The sequence below is a fragment of the Carcharhinus amblyrhynchos genome, chromosome 7 (genome assembly GCF_965287045.1).
Source record: "Carcharhinus amblyrhynchos chromosome 7, sCarAmb.v2.hapA, whole genome shotgun sequence".
Taxonomy (NCBI): domain Eukaryota; kingdom Metazoa; phylum Chordata; class Chondrichthyes; order Carcharhiniformes; family Carcharhinidae; genus Carcharhinus; species Carcharhinus amblyrhynchos.
In genome coordinates this window covers 71,393,204-71,410,305 of record NC_137330.1, presented here as the reverse complement: position 1 = coordinate 71,410,305, position 17,102 = coordinate 71,393,204, and the positions used below count along the sequence as shown (strand labels likewise).

At 46.4% G+C, this 17,102-nt stretch overlaps 1 non-coding gene across 1 annotated transcript; it reads left to right on the top strand.

Moving 5' to 3' along the window:
• The first annotated feature begins 14,913 nt into the window (after positions 1–14,913).
• On the top strand, positions 14,914–15,112 carry LOC145345785 (U2 spliceosomal RNA). Its single transcript, XR_013887169.1, has one exon. It is a non-coding gene; the product is annotated as a U2 spliceosomal RNA (small nuclear RNA).
• The last annotated feature ends 1,990 nt before the right edge of the window (positions 15,113–17,102 follow it).

Genomic DNA, 17,102 nt, shown 5'->3' with positions numbered 1-17,102 from the left:
TTCCTGTCAGGTTGGTGGCAAATGTCTGAAGATTGTGTCCAAAGTAGGGAGGCGATCCTATACCGTATGCAGCATAAGAGCTTTCAAAGGTCTATTGCACTTACCAATAAAAAGCAAGCAACTTTTAAACACAAAAAGTGGTGAGCAGAACTCAACAACATTTTGGTTCGATGATGAGCTGAAGGTCGTACCTCCAGTTTGCCAGTGAAATCCAGCAGGGACAAGGTCTTGATTGGGCCTGCAGATAGGAAAACATTTACAAGTTTCATACACTTTAAAGATAAGGGTTAATTACATATCACTTGGAGGTTAATGCTACCTGGTTAAGTGCAATAGGCTCTTGGCGGTTTTCATTTGGATTTTTTGTTAACTGGAACAAACCTTTCATGGGCCATTTTTCCGACTACTGTTATTTATATAACTCGTGCTCCCTTCATTGGCAGCTGAGCTTTTGCTGATGGAAATTTTTCAAGTTGACAGCATGTTTGAAGTAAAGAGCTACCTTCTGCCTGCACCTGTACCCTCACATCTTCAGAGAGAGCGAGAGCGAGGACATTGTTGGTGGTGGCTCATTTTCTCAATGAGGTCTTCTCCAATGCACCCTTAGTGATATCACAATGAGATGTGAATACCTGTCTAGCCTTTGTACTGGCAGGTTCTTCAGAAGCATCCTAAACACAAGCAGTCATATTATAAGCAGAGATAATTTGCCAGAACAATGAGCTGCAAGTTTTGTCCTGCTTTGGCTGCACCCACCAAAATGGAACAGCAAGCACAATGTTAGGTGGCTGGGAATTCATCTGCTTGGAAGAAAACCCTGGCATTTGGGAGTTGCTGACAGATGGGGTATGGGGGGGTCTGATCCTGAAGTGTGGGAATCTGGGCTGGCTGTGACAAACTATTTTCCTGGGTTTGGAGCCATTTTGTGAACACAAATTCAACAAGTTAAGTCAAATGCAAACTACTTTACACCTGAAAATCGCCCCCATTATTTTGAACTAGGTTCAGCTGGAAAGCATATTGTGTACCTGTTGGGTGGGTGTAGTAGCTGCCCAGCTGATGGCTCCTGCATCAGACCCAAACCATTCTCACAGTTGGGCAGCATGTAGATATTTTAAGTGAACTGACAAGATGAAATGAGCACAAAGACATTGGGCTGGATTTATTGCAATCTGTCGCAGTGGGAAACATATGGCGGCCTGGCCCACTTAGTCACAGGTGAACATCACATTGATGGTGACAAAGGCTTCCCCAATTAAGTAGGAGGATGGAATTTACTGACTTGGGTTTCCTGGTACCAGTGGCAGGATATCAGTTAAGCTCATTAATAAGCTGATTGACACACATTATCCCTGACTTAACCACGAATTAGCGGTGGCTTAGAGATGATTAATGGAGGCTGCTTGACATTCTGCCGCCCTCGGAAGGCTGCCCAGAGGTCCTTAGTAGTCAGGCATTCTCTGGGCATGACAGAATGACTAGCCTCAAGATAAAGGGGGGGCGGTTTAGAACGGAGTTGAGGAGGAACTTCTTCACTCAAAGGGTGGTGGATCTCTGGAATTCTCTGCCCGTTGAAGTGGTGGAGGCTGCCTCGCTAAATATTTTTAAGACGCGGGTTGATGGGTTTTTGATAAGAGAGGGGATTAAGGGTTATGGGGAGAGGGCGGGAAAGTGGAACTGAGCCACGACAGATCAGCCATGATCTTATTGAATGGCGGGGCAGGCTCGAAGGGCTAGATGGCCTACTCCTGCTCCTATTTCTTATGTTCTTATGTTCTTATGACCATAAGACATAGGAGCAGAATTAGGCCATCCAGCCCATTGAGTCTACTCCATCATTCAATCATGGCTGATTTTTTTTTCTCATCCCCATTCTCCTGCCTTATCTCCATAACCCCTGATCGCCTTATTAATCAAGAACCTATCTATCTCTGTCTTAAAGACACTCAATGACCTGGCCTCCACAGCCTTCTGCGACAAAGAGTTCCACAGATTCACCACTCTCTGGCTAAAGAAATTCCTCCTCATCTCTGTTTTAAAGGATCGTCACTTTAGCCTGAGTTGTACCCTCTGTTTCTGGTTTTTCCTTCTAACGGAAACATCCTCTCCACATTCATTTTGTCCAGGTCTCGTAGTATCCTATAAGTTTCAATAAGATCCCCCCTCATCCTTCTAAATTCCAACGAGTACAGACCCAGAGTCCTCAACCGTCCCTCATACGACAAGTTCTTCATTCCAGGAATCATTCTTGTGAATCTCCGCTGGACCCTACCCAAGGCCAGCACATCCTTTCTTAGATATAGGACCCAAAACAGCTCACAATACTCCAAATGGGATCTGGCCAGAACCTTACACAGCCTCAGAAGTATATCCCTGCTCTTGTATTCTAGCCCTCCAAACTTGAATGCTAACATTGCATTTGCTTTTCTAACTGCCTGCACGTTAACCTTAAGAGAACCTTGAACAATGACTCCCATGTCCCATGTGTTTATGATTTCCTAAGCATTTTCCCATTTAGGAAATAGTCTATTCCTCCTTTCCTTCTTCCAAAGTGCATAACTTTACACTTTTCCATACTGTATTCCATTTGCGACTTCTTTACCCACTCTCCTAACCTGTCCAAGTCCTTCTGTAGCCCTCCTGCTTCCTCAATACTACCTGTCCCTCTGCATATCTTTGTATCATCTGTAAAGTTAGCAACAGTGCCTTCAGTTCCTTCTTCCAAATTGTTAATGTATATTGTGAAAAGTTGTGGTCCCAGCACTGACACCTGGCTGCCATCCCAAGAAAAGCCCTTTTATCCCCATTCTCTGCCTTCCGCAAGTCAGCCAATCCTCTATCCATGCCAGGATCTTACCCTTAACACCATGGGCACTTACCTTAATTAACAGTCTCCTATGTGGCTCCTTGTCAAAGGCCTCTGGAAATCTAAATAAATCACGTCCACTGGTTCTCCTTTATCTAACTTCCTTCTTACCCCCTCAAAGAACTCTAACAGATTTGTTAGACATGACTTCCCCTTGACAAAGGCATGCTGACTCAGTCCTAATTTATCATGTACTTCCAAGTACTCTGTGATCTCATCTTTAATAGCTGACTCTAACATCTTGCCAATGACTGAAGTCAGGTTAACTGTTCTATAATTTCCTGTCTGCTGCCTCCCTCCTTTCTTAAACAGTGGTACAACATTCACTACTTTTCAGTCCTCTAGTCCTCCTGCCTCCAGTGATTCCTGAAAGATCACCACCAATGCCTCCACAATTTCCTCAGCTATTTCTTTTAGAACCTTGGGGTGTAGTCCATCCAGTCCAGGTGAATAATCAATCTTCAGACTTTTCAGTTTCCCCAGAACCTTCTCTTTAGCGATGGCCACTATACTCACTTGGCATGGTGGTGGGAAGAGGAGGGATGGTAGGGGCACAAAAACCACCCCCCTCCTCTTGCCTCCAACCACCCACCCCTCGCCCCCCGCACATCCCATACCCTGTTACCCCCACCCTATCTGGCCCAGGGTCCTCAGTGATTCTGGGCCTCTAATGGAAGTGTTGCTGCTAGCTGCCACTGCCAGTGCTCCTAATGGAGCCTGGAGCAATGATGAACTGCCAACATTTGATTGAGGGACAGTTCATGGCCACAGGGATATTCATTGCTGTGGTCATCAATCTTGTGGGGAAGGGCCTGATGGCAGCCATTTAAATACCCGAAGTATCTTGATTCGATTGGGCCTCCCCATGCAACTGACAGGGTTTCCCTTCTGGCTCTCAAACAAATGAACGAGACCCAGTCAGCCTGACAAAATCAAAAGCCATTATGAACTATTAAAGAGAACTGCCATTTGTTTCTGAAGGAAACTTGGCCATCTATTTTCCAGCCTACCTGAAAGTTGTGTCAGGTATGCCTCTGGCAGCCAATGGAAGTTGAATTTGTTCATAAGCCCTGTGTTCGATGTTCCTTTTAAATTTCCAAACGGTTGTCTGCTCCATTTTCCAGCATAAATGGGGGTGGAAGTCACAGGTGAAAATTCCAATCTCAGTGGTTTTCAATGTAAACTACAAAGTTGAGAAAAACGTGAAGGAAAATGAAATAACATGTTAAATGAAAACAGAAAATTTTGGATAAACATGGCAGGTCTGGTAGCATGTATGGAGAGAGCAACAGAGATAATAGGGGGAGTTTTCCTGTCCTACCCGCCATGGGATCGTAGCAGGTGGGGTGGACCACAAAAAGTAACTCTGTTTCTCTCTATCAGTATCTTTGGAGAGAACCAGAGTTATTGGGCTACATTTTTAAATGGCCATGGGAGCTGCTAGCTGACATAATTTCCCATGACTGCGTGGCATGCTGGTTTGCCACATGAGCCATTTTTGAAATGCCTGGTTGGGAATGATATCCAAGTGCAGATCATTTATTAAGGCAATTATCAGGGATATTATTTAAGGCCAAGGTTCCAAGGATGACAAATGTGTCAGTCATCTAGCGAGGTCCAACCCCGAACACCCACCCACCCCACCCCCCACCCCCACTTCCCAACTGCATTGATGGCTGAAGGTAGGTTGCTGCATTGAGAAAGTGCCTGATGGCAGGGGTGGTGAGACTAGTGTTCCAGCACTGGTTCAAACCACCTCACCCTGTCCCCCCACCGTCCCCGCTCTCCTCTTCGTCCCCTCCCCCCACTACAATCAATACACTAAGATAGCCACAGCACAGGCTGCAAGCTGCACAATGAAGTGCCTACCCTCCACACTTGTGTCCTCATTTTATATTCCAAATTTTTAACAAGCCTTCAGAAGGCACTTTCATCGTGAGATGCCCTCGCTTTCTATTCCCCATTTTGGCAACTCTGACCTTCATTGAGGAAGCAATGAACTCATGCATGCTCTACAGGTATTTGGGTTGAAAACTGCTTGTCCTTTGCAATGACATGCCTTGTTGGAGCTGTCCATTATTGAACAAAAGAAGGAAACAAAAAAGTCAGAAAACACTTTCAATGCCCCTGTTGTTATCTAAGCATTTTACAAGCAAATATGCAGGAAATTTAAAACATACGCCATGGGTGTACCATATTTTGAGCAGATGCCTACTGACATTATGGGTGGAATTAAATGCCCTGCCCGAGATAAGATTGGAGTTGGAGTATTTAATTGGACAGGAAGGTTGTGGGCGGGGATTCCTCTGCCTTCGGCTTCTACCTGATTAACCCGGATAGGAAGGCCCATGGACCATCTTTCTGCCCCATCGTCAACTGAGATCCAGCCTGCTGCCTATGCTTGTGAGCCCCACCTTGTCCTATGGCAACCACACTCCAAGTAAGAAGTCTGACAACACCAGGTTAAAGTCCAACCAATTTATTTGATAGTAAACTCACAAGCTTTCGAGGTTTCCCTCTTCATCAGGTGAATGGAGAGTTTACCCCAGTCCAATGCCGGCATCTCCATATCATAACCACACTCCAAGCCAGTGACCCGTCCTCCCCCCGCTTCCTATGACTGTCATCCCACCTTCCCTCATCCATGAATTGGGTACCTTTGTCTTTCTAGCCTCTTCCTGTGTGCATTGGTGGCAGCCGTCATCACTCTGGTTGCTGCTGGATGCAATGCACAGCTGTCAGCCTCTGATTGGCTAGCAGCTTTTAGGAGTGGGATTTTCACCCTCTGGGGTCCTTGATCCCAGTTGCTTAATGAGCATTTAATTCAGCAGCTTTTCTCAAAAAGAAGGCTCCATGGGTTCTCTGGTCAGCTGGCGGGACCCCTGTCACTTGCATTAAATACCAACTCATGTGTTTGTCAGTTGTATTCAGTAATCAAATGGAATTAACCACATGTGCACAGTGACTAATATATTGAACAATACTTAACAATATTGAGTTTACTAATGTTTATTTTTCAATGGTGTCAGACTTGTGTGCCAAATTTCAACTGAATTGACAAAATGCTACTCTCACAATTACACTAGAAACTCAATTAGTTCAACTTGAAATTAGACTTTCATTGATTAATGTAAGGGTGATAGAAGAGGTTTCCTATCCTCCTTCCAATTATAATATTTCATTTTGTTGATAAAATTCCCTGTGACCAATGGGAAGCATTTGCTCATGGAGCAGATTATCAGAAGCTGCAATGTTGACAGTTTTCTAATTAAAAACTTGTGATTTTCCAGGGATCCATGTGATGCACGTGAACAATGTCCTTTACATTCATTTTTCTTTATGATCTTCCTCATATATCCAGGATGATGTGATTACTTTTGAACTAACTTGTCTTATAATAGAAGTTGTCTTCCCCTACTGGCTATGAAATAGAGAGCCAGATCCAATGCCAGGGGATGTGGAAGATGCAGGTCGGAACTTTTGATTTGCATGTCAGACCTTGACCTTAGGCTAATCAGATTCTGCCTTGATGAAGCACACATTAGATATGTTATAACTGGGAGAGATTTGTGAACATCAACTCTTCATGTGTCTTTCATCTGATTTGATTGAAAACTCTTTATCCACGGGCTTATTGATAGATAAATACATATGACAGCTAGTCTAGAAGTTTGAAATTCAGTTAGGTTAGAACATCAACCTCGTCCATAAATCATCATCATAACAGGAATATTATGAAAGTCAGTGTATTCCTGGAGCTGTGGAATAGGGGAAATTGCTTTGAAGATTTTTTAAAACTGTTTTGTTCTGCTTCAACCTTTGTCAATTGCCAATTGGGGGGGGAGGTGGTAGGGTTTTGGCTTTCGATGTGTTGGGCTGTGGGACTGGAGATCCTGGTAGGGGTGACTCCAGTCAACAGGGAATGTTGAAGCACAGTGCTTAGCACTGCTGCCTCACAGCGCCTGGGATCCGGGTTCAATTCCAACCTCTGGGTCACTGTCTGGAGTTTGCATATTCTCCCCATCTGAATGGGTTCCTCCAGATGCTCCAGTTTCTTCCCACAGTCTAAAGATGTGCAGGTCAAGCGGTTGGGCCATGCTAAATTGACCCAAGTGTCAGGCGATTAGCAGGGTAAATATGTGGGGTTGCAGGAATAGGCCCTGGATGGGATTATGGTCGGTGCAGACTTAATGGGATGAGTGGTCTCCTACTGCACTGTAGGGATTCCATGATTCAATTCAGTTACCGTTGCTATTTGATAGCTCCTGCCTTTAGTTCACTGCCCAGTTTCCCAACTGGGAACTCGTGTTAATTCCAACTGCGTAGGACCCCAATTGAAATATGTTAATAAATGTCTCTCCATTGGTGGACACCTATACACACTGATAGTCACCACCATAAAAATGCTGCATTTCACTTTCTAATTGTCACTCCCGCCTTCCTCAGCTCCTTCCTTTCTACCGAGTGCAGGTTGTTCAGACAAAGACCATTTCTTTTTGCCCATATACTGAGTGTTTCCAGCATTTTCTATTTCGTTTCAGACTTCCAGAATCTGTAATGTTTTACTTTTTATAATCTCTCGGCTTTGCCGTATGCATTTCACCACCAGTTAGATGGCATATTACTTTATCTATATTATTATATAACCATCAACAGCTAGCTCTGCAGGGCTGATCCATGCATGGTAAAAGCACAGCAAATAAGATTTAAATAATTTTCAATAGGTTATTGATTTTATCCTCTTTGATAATTATGCTTGTACTTTGTCTTGCCGGACCTTCTGAAAACAAAGGCTTTGAAATGATATGCAGAATATTAGTGCACAAACTTGTATTGTATTTGAATATAATTCCTTTACAAAGATGTCAATACACCTGATGGAAATATGAAGACATTTCAGGTAAAATAGTCAATGAATGAATTCTATAGTTGGGATCTTGAACCTACTCTCTGTCTGCAGGAGCAGCAGCACAGGCTCAAAGTGCAGAGGGTTTAGAAAAATGTGATTCTCACCGGCAAGATTACATTTTCCACTTTTGAAGTAACTTCACCAGTCGAGTGAGGTGGAACACGCAGGGACAGGTAGAAACCTCATTTGAATGCACCAGAATCTCATTAGAGAGCATGCCGGATATCGAGGCCGCACTGAATATTCAGTTGGCGCCAGTGTGACATCATACCAAGCGCCATTTACAGCAGCTCTACTTAACCATGAACCTGGCATTGTCACCTCTGAGGGAGCAGATATCGGAGGTCAGTGCGCCTGTGGCCATTACGTCTTGGGCAGTCAGGGCACCAGGGAGAAACTTGGGGATGCAAAGAAGTGCTGGGAGATGAGGTCATTGTTGCCAGTGTGGATGGGTATGTGGGGGTGGAGGGGGAGTGGTCTGTGTGGTGGGGGAGTGTTTGTTGGGGGTGTGCATGAGTGGTTCAGAGGCCTTACCTTCCCTTCAAACCAGGTTGCCCCTTGCTCTGAGGGGAGGTGCTGGCTGCCCAGCAGTTGTCGCTTTCCAGTTCTTCCATGCTGGGTTTGTGCTCAAACAGTAGCTGAGTGACTCACCCTTCCTTGTCGAAGCTGCAAACTGGGTGGGAGTTGGCTACAACAGAGGTGCAGCACTCGGGGTGACTATGAACTCCTGGGAATCTGCTTTGGGAGAAGCCAGACTGCCAGGGCAGTGTGGGAGTATCAGTGATGGGGAGCTACCTTGCCTTGTAAGGCACAGAGACCCTCTCACTTGGGGAGGGAGATAGCAGTGAAATCTACAACCCTCACTCTGTCATTGATGTGAGGCCAGAGCGGATTACTGGACAAGAGATTTAAATCCATTTCTCCGCAAACTGTGACTGTTAGATACAGCATTGAGAACGTGCTTATTGCTCTCATGCAAGGCTGCTTAACTGCACAGCATTGAAACCCTGAAGAATGAAGTTACCCCTTTAAAGAATTGCTTGAAAAGCTAATTGCAAACCTCTCAGGATTCAGCTGTATCTCGTCAAAATGAATGTTGTTGCCAAAGCAAGTAACTGATAATTCCTGGAGGAGTCCAGCATGCCAGTTTAATATCTAGAGCTATATCTAGTTGCAATGGCTGGGGACAAAGGTTATCCTTTGGAGTGTCTTTTAAATCAAGCAGTGCAGAATTCATTCGATGAAACCCAAAGTTAAGGTAGCCTGTTGATAGCTGACACCACTCTCCCTGTTCAATATCATCTCTGGTATTATTTTTCAGGTGCCCTGTCAGGATGCAGACCTTATGGTCATGTATTCTCTGTGATGTACTTCATGTTATGCAGGATTGGGACTTATGTTCTTTGGCCGGGATGAGGCCGGGTTGGGGGGATAGGTGTGCAAGCCAGACGCCATGAGATAATGGAGCCTCAGCACTATTCATCCAGCTGGAATAAAGAGGAAGCTATGTGGATGTGGCTGTAGTGTCAGAGGGGGTGGTATGAGAGAGAGCAGAAATACACAGAGGTAATGGAAAGCACTGGGGTGGAAGTCACAGACAGAGTGATGAGGGTCAGTGCTCTGTTATGACTCCTCAGCGCTCATTGCAGTGTTCTCACTCTCTCAGGAGAGGGTGAGGGGGCCTGTTGAGTTGCCATTTCTACTGATTGGGATTGACAGGCAGCAGAAACAATGAAGTGCCTCTACGCATGGCCAGGACCAGCGGCCTGCAGTTGTTCAGGTTCAGGATCACACATGGAGGAACAGCGCTGGAGTCAACATTGGTCAAGAATTTTCAGGCGTTGGTGTTCCTATATTCAGCTGTCTGAGCTGCAGTACGAGAGAAAACTGTGTCTTTCCCAGAGACAGTGGACTAACTCTTCCGCTTACTGCATGAACTGGCACCTCATGGAATTGGAGGACATCCAATGCCTGTGGCCCTTAAAGTTAAGCCTTCTCTGAACTTTTATGCTAGCAGTTTGTTCCAGGACAGCACAGGGGACATCTGTGGCATCTCTGCCACAGTCTGCCACTTATAAATGTATTAGGGAGGTGACAAATGCCCTTCATGAACAAGGCTGATATGTTTACCAACTTTGACTGGGACTAGGTGAACCAGACAACATGGCCATGGGTTTCATCTGCCTAGCCTCCGGTGCAAGATCTGATAGATTGTATCCACATGACTCTTAAGTCACCATGGTGGCTTGCGGTGCCATTCAGAAATGGCAAGAGAGTCCACTACCTCAATGTTCAATTCACCTGTGATCATACAATGTGCATCATGAAAGTGTGTGCCCATTTCCCAAAGAGTGCCCATGACAGTTATGTCTTGGACCACTCGTAAATCCCAGCTGTTTTTAAGGGAGAGTGGCAGCTGGAAGAATGACTCCTCAGGGACAACTGATACCCACTCAAGAAATGGCTGATGATGTCATTGCAGAGTCCACAAATACCAGCACAGACTCAATATAATGAAGGTCACGCTTCAATGCGTATGTTTGTGGAGCGATTGATTGGACTATAGAAGATGCAGTTCTGGTGCTTGGACTGGTTGGGGGTGGGGGCGTGCCTACAAATACAACCCCCAGAGGGTCTCCTGCATTATTGTGGTCTTCTGCACGCTTCACAATGTAGCTCTGCAGAGAATACAACCTAGATCTAGAGGAGATGGGCAAGGGGTGGACTTCCTCAGATAAGGAGGAAGTTTAGGAGGCCGTGGGGCTTGAAGATGCCAAGAAGGAGAAAGAATGCTGGGCAGTGGACAGGATGAGAATTGGCTGTTGAACAAGGGATGCCCTGATCGCCTCTTGTTTCGGGGATCAGCAGGAGTAGCAGCTGGTGTGGGTCTAAGGTAATCAGCATCTTGATAACCCTGTGGCCTCTCCTGATAAGGTGTAAAGATGCAAAGTTGTGCTGCTCTGGTCCAGATAGATAGGGGAGGGAAGGGGGTTGGGGGTGGGGGGTTGCAGATTTGCTCCTTCCATGAACAGGATCTTGGGGAATGTTGTCAGGGTTGTGAGAGTGGGCTTGTCGGCAGCAGAGCTTCTTTTTACTTTGTCCTCAGCATAGGAGAGACATAGCACAGCCATGAAGTGCTGGGTGTGGACATGGGTTCACCAAGTTTGGTAGCATGAAATGACAAGGCTCTGCCAGAGAACAGGGTGAGTTATTATTTATAATTATACACAGTGGTGGCCTCGTTACACTTGTGTCTACTTTCACCCATGCCAACTAGGTATCTATCACTTCTTAATCTTCCTTACCCTCTCCTTATGTCTAGATGCTTGTCCAAGATTCACAGCAGAGGTTGAGGAGCTCTGCTGACTTCCTCGCCCTGTTGCCTGCAATGACTTTGGCAGATGTCCCATGCTGAGCCTAGACCTTGAGGGCCCTTGTTTGCTTTTGGACAGTATAATTGTTGTTGTACTGCCATCATCAGTATGTGGGGCTGGAGGAGTGTTGATCACAGGAATAGGGGTCTCAGATAAGCTGGACACCCGCAGGATCTACTGGGTGGAAGGTCATGGGTTGTGCACCAGACTATCTTCATCCCTTCAAGTGATCCGCCATGCAATAGAGGAACAGCTAGAGTGACATCCAGAAGCCCCACTGTCCTCTGGTGCAGATACTTATGGATTCCCACCAGTGCCTGCACCATGCAGTTTATTCCCTGCACCATTGAGTTCATGCCCCCGGACATGAGGTCATGAAGTTAACCATGTTGCGGACATCTCCAACCATGGAGTGCACATCCTGCATTGAGGTCTCCACTGCGGGTGCCACCCTCACAGAGTTGGCCTCATTGCGGTGGAATAACAGCACCATCTCCTTGGATAGAAGGAGTTGGAACTTCTCCATTCAGCCTTGCAGTCCAAGGAGGGTTTGTCCTTCCTGATGCTCATGACTCTGCCTTTGCCATTCCAGCAGCCCTGAGACAACCTGACCCAGGAGCACATCATCGGGTAGAGGCTCGGCATGAATCCTGGGTTCCAGCATTCATCCGAGTGTTGGTTTTCTGGGCATTCCTGCCTTTGCCTGCCGTGGATCTTCACCAGTGAGTGAGCCAGAAGCCTGCTTACTTAGTGATTCCACTGAGGTGTGAGTATCTGCGCTGGTGCCGGGTGCAGGCGACAGCTGTGACACCTCTTCAATGGTTGGGTCCAAGAAGTCTTCCTCAGAGCTGCTCAAGTCTGGTGGGTCCAGGGGCCACGAGGATGGTCCAACCTACTCGGCTGCTTTGCCTGCAAGAGAAGGGAGATGGCAATAGTGCATTATAAGGGAAAAAGGAGGGGAATTGATTACTCACTTGAGACCTGAGGAATGACAACACGTCTTGTGGAATTTCATGTTTGTCTGCTGCCTCCACTTCACCATCAGCACAGGCGTACTCTTCCATCTTCCTGACCAGCTCAAGGACTCTGCTCAAATGGCATGAGGGCTCTGAGCTCCGCCATTATTCCAGCAGGGCATGCTTGTTCACGCTTGCTGTGGTTAATTTTGTTATGCAATAATGCAGATAGGGAGAGTGTAGGTGGCAGAGTTGACGGTTAAGATGGCGATGAGGTGTGGCAGCTGTGGGACTTGACTGAGAGCTGGAGTGTGAGGACCATAGCAGCAAGTGTTGAGGGGGTGGGAATGGTGACTGTGGGATGAGGAGGAGGGCATTGTTGCAAGTTTTGGAAAAGGACAAAGTGGCTGGGCGAGAGATGATGGTGGAGCTGTGAGGGGTGTGTGAAGGGGTCCAAAAAAAAGACTGCATGAGGGTCATTTACCTTAGCTGAGCGCAGAAGACCATTCATCTTCTTGTGTATTGCTGCCCCCATCCTTCTGCACTTACTTCTGCCACTACATCCCAGGTAAGGATAGTAACTTAGCTAGAAGGTCTTCTCCTACAGCGGGGTAGAATGTAGTCCACTCCTGCTCTCCTCCATCAAGAAGCCTGGTCAGAGCTCCCCAATGATTGGGACAATTAAATGGAGCCATGACAGGTGAATCAGAGGGAGACCGCCGCTGGGCACAATGGTCATGAAAACTTCTTTCAATGAAGCTCAATATTTCATCAAAAATTGCGCCAGAGCCATTGGCGGGATTCAATCCATTTTTCTCACTGGAATTGGCACTTCACCAAATTCTGGTAAATCACCTTTTTATGTATCGCTTAAACATTCAATACCAATAGAATAACATACAGACAAGAAGCCTGATCACAATTAATTTGTAGGAACCATTATATAGATGACTACTATTTATCACAAAGAAATGGTTGCTAAAATCTTGCATCATCATTATTCACATCATTCACATCACAGCAATTCTTTATTGAAAATCACAAGTAGTGCCCTGAGTGTACATTTCAAATTCTCATCCAAAAGAAAAAAGTTCTAACATTATCTTGTATTTATGTTTCATGACACTAACAATAATAAAAAGCAATTTCCTTGGAGGGTGGCTTATTGTAATACCCACAATAACCATGAACATTGATGAAAAGCCTTTACCTTGAAATACCAGTGTTAGGTTAAAGCAAGAGACAAGAAATAATGGTGCACGGGCTGTAACCATTTTGTTTTACACCAAAATGAAAGAATTGTTAACACAGTAGTCCATTCTGACTTCAACTGGAGTTACAGGGTCATAAATTCAACATTGTTATTGTCATTTTCTAGCCATATGTTGGCTGCAGCAATAACTCATTCATTTGGTAGAAGACCTGTGCTGGAACACTTCAGGAATCCGGGTCCTCTGCTGAATTGGTAGTTTTTTTTGTAAAAACAGACCCAGAGGCTGTCTTAATTGAAGACAGGCCTCATTTCTGTGTTACAATTAAGTTTGTGCATTCCTCTTCAACCCGGATTCAGGAATTCAGCGTTTGACTAATTGCGGGTGTTAAAAATATGAGGGGTGATTCTCCCGTCCGGCTGGAAAATTTCAGCGGGGCTGAATTAGCACGATCCTTACTGGGCGTCCAGTCCCGAGCATCTCTCCGAGGGCCAGATTTCTGGTGCTGTCATCTCTGTGCTGGGAATAGGTGTGGAGCTACATTAGGCATGCAGGGGGGAATTTTAATATCAATTAAATATGATTAGTAGGTCCAGGACTGAAGTCTCCAGGCCCGCTAGCATCTCTCCCACCACCCCCCCCCACCCAGTTACTTTGGTTCATTCCAGCAGGGTTTAAAGTAGCTCCCCACTTTCAAAGATCCAGTGATCTGACCCAGCTGGAGCGAAGGTGGAGGGTTCAATCGAGGCCCGCCCCCCCCAGAGGGGGGGTGGGGACCGGGGTGGTGTCGCCTAGACATTGGCACCTTGGCAGTGCCAGTTTGTGTCCCCTGTACTGCTCAAGGGTCAAAGTGCCAATGCCCAGGGGCACCTTGGCACTACCCACTGGTCATGGGCCAGTGCCAATGGGCCAAGCAATTGGGTGGGGCTCCCACTACCAATCTGCACAGGGACCCGTGGGGAAGGAGGGGGCAGCAATCGGGGTGGTCTGGGGAGAGAGAAGGGTCAGCCAGGAAAGAGTGGGAGAGTCACTGCTGGGAGGGGCAGGTTTTATGGTTGGGGGAGGAAACCGGGGGGGGGGGGGGGGGGGGGGGGGGGCAGGTGGGGGGGGGTGGCTGGAGATCATGGTGGACTGGGAGGGAGGGGGTCAGTGCTGAGCCCTGGCATAGTCAGGCCATGGGGGTTTGAAGGGCCAGTCTGGCAGGGTCATGAGGCTGGCCAGCAACTGGGAAGCCAGTAGTGCGGGGCCACTGCGCATGTGCCAACATCAGCGCTGACAGATCAGCACATCCACAGTGACCTGTTCGGTGCGCTGATTTCAGTTTCTCCAGTGGGAATAGGCCCTGCCCCGAGAAGTTTAATGATATTCACGTTGGTGGCCTCTGCAGTGCACAGAGTGTAGAAGATTCTCATCTGACCTCCCACTGAAAAAAACAATGTGATTTACTCCAGTTTTCACATGAATTCAAACACTTAGAATTTTGTTGGGAGAATTTTCGCCATTTTCTTCAAAAAGGAGCTGTCAGACTTTCAGAAATGAGATGGTGATTCTTCAAAAAAAAATTCTAAGTGTTGAATTTGCATAAAAACTGGTGTAAATTGCTTCTCTGCCTTTTGGCTAAGATCAAGTGTTGTATCAACATGCTGTGCTTGGTTGAAGTCATTAGGTTACATTTTAGCTTCAATTGAAGCAATTTTTAAAAGCGGCATCTCGGCCTTTTGGCTAAGATGCAAATAAGATCAAGCCTTGGAGGAGGGGCAACGCCTGCTCCAATCAGCTTGGATCATGTAGACCAAGCCCAAGACAGGAGGTGAGAGCCCTGTCACGTCAGCTTGGATTGGGAATATCTCAACTTGTTGAGACTCTGAATTGGAATTGATTGGATTGAATTGGAATAAAAACAAAAAAATCCTGCTGGTTTTTTCAGCAGGTGTTTCAAAATGAATCTCCCACTCTCTGCACTGCAGAAGGCACTAGCGTGAAGCATTCCAAAGATCAGTGGGCGGGACCTATTCCTATGGTGGCAGCATAGCGCTGAGTGAGTCTTTGTGCATGTGCTGATCTGTCAGCGCCAAGATCGGCGCATGCTTGGACTCGCACTGCCAGCCTCCTGATCACTGGCCAGCAAGATGACATCGCAATATTGTCCCTCCACCTTCCCCATGTCCTGATCGCTGGCGCCCCAGCCTCGACCCTCCCCTGCCCCCAGCCCACCTTGATGTCACTCTGCCTTTCCCCTTAGAACTGATCTTCCAATTCCCTTCCTCCCCACCAGTAGCCCCGATTTTCGCGCCCCCCCCCCCAACAGCCCTGACTCCCGCCCCCCCCCCCCTGCTAGATGGCCCCACCCTCTCACCCCAATGGCCAGCCCTGATCACTGGCCTCTCTCCCTCTGCTGGTGATCCCAGTGCAGAGTGGGGCAGCAGGAACCCCAACCCACAGATCACCTCCCAAAGGCCCCATCCCTCATCAGGCCCTGTCCCCATTAGGTCCTGCCCCAATGGTACTGCTTGATGTCCAATGGGCAGTGCCATTTTGCCCCTTGGACTGTGTCAGGGGGACCAGACTGGCAATGCCAAACTGGTAATGCCCTGGAGGCACTTACTGGCACCTAACTCTCTGCGGGTCCTCCATAGCCCCTCTTCACTCAAGTGGAGTTTGGCTGCCAGCTCACCTAAATGGGAAGCTATGCAAATCCGTGCTGGAGTGAACCACTCATTGCAGGGGGTGGGGAGACACTAGCAGGCCCAGAGATTTGATCTAATATTCAAAATAGATTGAAATGGTCATTTAAATAATGTTGCTGGTAATCCAGCTGCCAGAGATGCCTAATGGAGAACCACAAAAGGGCCTCTGCTTGAGTCTCCCTGCCCGCTGCACTCCCCACCGAACCCTGACTCTATAAAACATCTTAGCTCTGTGCATTCTGCCAAAAATCACACTGAGCTTGGATTCTAATTAATTTAAGGCTGAGGTAGTTTGAATTCCCTGTACTCTGCCTGTATTTTCTTTCTCAAATACAATTCTAAACTAATAACTGCTATTATAGCTTCAACTTCAATAGCTGTTAATGGAAACACATGCAATACTCCACATAATCCAGTGTGGGAAAATAAAGCTTCCAGCTTTCCCATTCTTTCTTTAAGTCACTATTTTCCCATATTTTTCCCCGGTTTACTAATATCATGTGTAAATATCACATGGATTTTATTGCCTTGTTTCCATCGAAACTATTTATGAATGTTGCTGGATTAGGTATTTGGAGCTGCACAATTATGAGGTTAGATTAACCCTTAGACTCCTGGCAGAGCCAGAAAATGTTCATTCTTGTAACTATTTTTGTTTGTTGTGTTTGAAACTGCTGACCATATCCAGTATTCAAGCCTTGAACACATTTTGCTTCAAACTGAGCTGTTTTGGCTCCAGCCTGTGACATCTCTGCATGTTTGATCACTAGATTTGGAATTTTGACATAAACCACTCACAACTGGCATTTTCAGAAGGATCTTGGAGGCATACCCTAACTCTTCTTTAGATCTGAGAAGTCTACCCTGATGATTCGATACTACATCAGAAAGCAATTCTTGAAATATATCTGACATAGCAGTAAATAATTTATGCTGGTAACCAGCAGTAAAAGCTAGCTTTTACCGTGACGAGATTTTCCAATCAACATTGGTAATTATGCAAGTGTAAGATTGTAACATCCTGTGCTCCGTGGTAGAAGAATGCTTCAAGGATTCATTTTATTAATTTGAATTTGTATTTTTCGCACAAAGCTTATCC